General features: G+C 25.5%; 1 long non-coding RNA gene across 1 annotated transcript in view; it reads right to left on the reverse strand.

Moving 5' to 3' along the window:
- Positions 1–1,906: 1,906 nt before the first annotated feature.
- LOC136796804 (uncharacterized) overlaps positions 1,907–4,877 on the reverse strand; it is a 38,722-nt gene continuing 35,751 nt past the window's right edge. The window contains exon 3 of the long non-coding RNA XR_010844552.1: positions 1,907–2,367. This is a non-coding gene — a long non-coding RNA (uncharacterized lncRNA). The remainder of the gene's footprint in view (positions 2,368–4,877) is intronic.

Here is a 4,877-nt window from a genome sequence, read left to right on the forward strand (position 1 = left end):
AGTGAAAAATATGATATTTAAAATATTTTTGGATAGTTTTTGCCCCAGAAAATTAATTTATAAAATTTGGGATATAAACCTTAAAAAATACAAAGATAGAATGGAAAATAAAATAACAAATAGTAAAGCAATTATTAAGAAATATTATGGATTAAATTATATAAAAGGTTTATCAGAAGATATCCAGAGATCATTTATAGATTATGATGTGGAAGAATACTCATTATGTTATAGACCTAACAATAAAATTAAAAATTATTTTAGCAATTTAAAGGACAAAATTGAAATAAAAAGTCAATCGGATTTAATATATAAAATTCCATGTTTAAATTGTTCAGCAATCTATATAGGTGAAACTAAGCAAATGTTGGAGGATAGAAAATATCAACACAAAAATGATACAATAAATAAAGAAAAGGATCCAAATAAAACAGCACTAGTACAGCATACAGCCAAAAATCAACATAATTTTGATTTTGATAACACCATAATTTTACATAAAGAAAAAAATTTGTACAAAAGAAAAATACTTGAGTCAATTTATATATCAGAGAACATCAATTACACAGTTAATTTTAAAACAGATACAAGGAATTTAAACTAACATTATACAGAGATTTTAAGCAAAATAAATGGAGAAATTTGTTGCTATTTACAATTAATTGTAATGTGGAAATTTGAGAATTAGAATAAATACCAAAGTGAGACAAAAATGCAATTTAAATTAGTTTTAAAACAAGTCTGACCTGTGTGAGAGGGAGGTTATAAATGGTTAATGTATATGGTAGTGATTTTGTGTGGATAATTTTATATAAGAAGAATTAAATATTTATGATTTTAAATTTAAAAAAATAGGTAACTAAAATTAAGCTTAGGTAAGCTTATTAATAATAAATATGACTCTCTAATAATTGACTTTTTAAATAGGTTTTTAACTTCTAATTAATGAATGACCTGGGGAGAATAGCCTGCAAAAGTAATTCTAAATTTAATGTGAGGAAGAAATTATAATTGAAGTTATGTTATATTATTGGTAATAATGTTGTTGTTATAAGTGTTATAATATAATATAAGCTGTTAAATATTTAGATGTCCTTGAGGATGGCTAAAATGGCCGAAACGCTGGACTGTTGAAAAATAAAAAGTGTTGAGACAAAAAAGGATACAAGTTTTGATTTATTTAATATACAATTACCTTGTCTCAAGAATTTGAAATAATATAATTAAAGATAACTTGTTTTTTAAATATTTTTCCACAACGGATTGGAATATTGATAGAAAGCATACATGGGTTCATTTCATTTCCAGTTGGTATGAAGACTCATAAGTAGTAAAAAAAAAAAATCAAAACAAGAGAATAACTATAATGATTTTTTCTCAATTTAATTATACCAGATAACCCAGTACCACACAAACATATAAAGAAATTATTTAGATAAAATCAATCAATATAATTTCAAACACATAAAAATAGGACAAAATTACAATAGTTGGGATACAATAAATATTACTTTTTGTGAGATGGTCGAGGGTGTGGTCATTAATGATAGATTATTATTATTGACTGCGCCCTGGACCATTTAGTCCTCACATTGAATCTACAGCCAACAATAAATACCTCGATATAATTTTATACAATATAATTTGTACAAAAAGTAATTAATACAATGGAAAAGTTAATAAAGGTATTATTTAGGTAAAAATGAAAACCATAACAAAAATAGTTTAAGTTCTTTACAAATATATCATTTAATATCTAAAGATAAGTATATGAAGTTTATATAAATTATCAGGTTTATTAAGACCCTTAGTTTATTGAAAACCCTTATAATGGAATGTCAAAAATATTTTATTTTAATAAAATAATGCCAACACACATTTCAGGTTACAAAAATATTGTTTTTTTAATATATATTAATAACTCACATATTAAAAACATTATCTTGTATGAACTATTCCTTTGTTTAAACAATTACATTTCTACTAGACTGAACTTATTATATAAGTTCTGAGAATTATTTAAACAAATACTCCTTTAAATTAAATCTAGTTATTAATTAGAGACATCATATTAAAAACATATGACTAAGACTTTGACAACAAATTTGAGTATATCAGTTTCTATGGCAAAAAGAAAACTTATTGACTTTTAATTCAACAATATATCACAAATTTGTACTTCATTAATTCTTTTGACATAATTCTTGCCTTCAAACCCATAGCCTATTGATGATAAGCTATGACTGATGATATTCAATTGATGTTATTTATTCATTCACTGTACAAATATATGGAGGATGGTGACATGAAGGAAGGTTGAGTTAGATACCCTTCTCGTGATGATTGAGTTTGAAATCAAGTTCTCATCTATAATAGGAAATCTAACATTAACTATATTAGTAATTAGTGAAAAATAATGATACAACTGGGAATAATTACTATATTTATTTTTTTATCAGTACAATAGAACAGAACATTGTGGTTAATTTAAGATTTGTTAACGATACTATTCACTCAATTTAAAGTTATTTAAACAGAAAAATCTACCATGTATTAAGACCATTGTATTAATTACTTTATGTATAAATTATATTATATAAAATTAAATCGAGGTGTTTATTGTTGGCTATAGATTCAATGTGAGGAGAAAATGGTCCGGGTGCATTCAGTAATAATAATCTATCATTAATGACCACACCCTCGACCATCTCACAAAAAGTAATATTTATTATATCCCAACTAATCTTGTCCTATTTTTATGTGTTTGAAATTATATTGATGGATTTTATCTAGATAATTTCTTTATATTTTTGTGTGATACTGCATTATCTGGAATAAATAAATTGGAAAAAAATCATTAAAGTTATCCTCTCGTTTTGATTTTTTTTTTTACATATGAGTCTAACACTCCAACTGGAAATAAAATGAACCCATGTGTGCTTTCTATCGATATTTCCATCCGTTGAGGAAAAATATTTAAAAAACAAATTATCTTTAGACAGGAACTTATGGAGTTACCACAAGTCATATTAAATGCTATAAATCTGTGGATATTAATTGCAAAACAATCACTAACTATTTAAGTTTTTGAAGTCATATTTATACCTAGTTAGATAATTGTTTTGATTCTAATAATAAATAGGCATGGTATAGTAAATTTAAAATAAATTATAGTAACAAATGCTTTATTTGTTTCTACATTTTCATTATTTTTTCATCTTTTTTTAATTAATTTTTTTCCTGTTATTTATCCTATGGATAAATTTCCTGTTATTTATCCTATGGATAAATTTCCTGTTATTTATCCTATGGATAAATAAATACAATTTTATCCTTTAAACCCAATACATCTTCCCTTTTTATGTTCCCTCTTTAACAAATATAAAATATAAAATTAAGAGAAGATTGCTGACCCTGTATAATATATATGAGGAGAAGATGGTTAGAGGTAAACTAATATGCTATTTGTTTAATTAATATAATAGTCAAGCAGTCCGCTGATTATCAATTTTGTATTTGACAGGTGCGGGTATAAATAAAAAGATAAAAAAAAAAGTATCTCACGATTTTGTAAAGTAAGTTGTAAAAAAAGTAATAAGAACCTTATTATTATATTTAGATTAACTATTAAACAATTTTCTTATTCTTATTAATTTACAGCTTAAGAGAACCTTATTATTCTAGTCAGATTAACTATTAAATGATTTTCTTTTCTTATTAAAAAAATACCAAATAAAATAAATGCTTCAGATCTATTTTCAGGTTACAGAGTCTAAGTTTTATAATTTAGTTCTTCTAACATATAATAAATATTTACAAGTTAGAAGAAGTAAGTAATCGTATATATTATACAATATTTATAAGTCAGAAGAAGTAATAGCAACTACTGCCGAAAATTGTGGTGTATTATAAGCTAACTTTTAACAAAGGAAGAAAGGAGTAAGTATGTAGGAACAGAAATTTTCCCTCTTGAAAGGTGGTTAATTTCGTAACATAACCTAAGTCGTCTATAGTCGGGTCCGTTCAGGACCGTCAGTACACTCACGTTCAGTAAAAATTGGTTTCCGCCATTTTGGGGGAGCTGAGATAAACTATTACCTAAAAAAATTTAATGTAAGCAATGTTAGCAGTACCGGATTGTTAAAATATAAAAGAAGAAAGTTAGACTTATACCAATACCAAAACTCATAGAAATAGCATTTATCATCAGAGGTAGAGGTAAATGTATGATGAAAAAATAAAATACTACTTTTACAACCTTTTCTTTACTTAATGTGAGAAAATTTAGAGAAAATAAAATCAGACAAATTAATTTCTTCAAGTCAATTACATTCCATATTCATTTCATATGAGGTTACTTAGACGATCTTGTCCTTCACTTTTTATATGCTTTAATGTCAAAAAACTAATGTTCTATATATAAAAATATGGGGCCTGTAGCATTCCTTATTTCTGAAGGGAAGCTGACCATGTGTATCACGGTCAACACTCATGAAACTTAACATCAAACAGACATACTTAAAATGATGTGGTATCCATCTTTTGAATTAGAGCTGGTATTAAGTATGTTTTATAAGGTCCCTGATTAAACAAACAAAGAAGTTTAGTCAGTTGACTGAAACAAAATATACAACTCTTGACATTCAGACCCATAACGCATTCATCTGTCAATCGACTAATACATCACCTCCCTCCTCCCCCTCCAAAAAAATATTAAGAAGTTTGATAAAAATGTATAAGCTTCTTTTATACAATTATCCTTAGACTTTTCTCAGTTTGCTAATTTACTATGCTACTTTTAATAATGTGCAACATTAAAAATTTTATGATGTAATGAATGCTTTAGTATAAATGTAATATGAAATTTATGGTATATA

Source organism: Halyomorpha halys, unplaced genomic scaffold (assembly GCF_000696795.3).
Source record: "Halyomorpha halys isolate HHAL.00 unplaced genomic scaffold, Hhal_1.1 Scaffold1417.1, whole genome shotgun sequence".
NCBI classification, from domain to species: domain Eukaryota; kingdom Metazoa; phylum Arthropoda; class Insecta; order Hemiptera; family Pentatomidae; genus Halyomorpha; species Halyomorpha halys.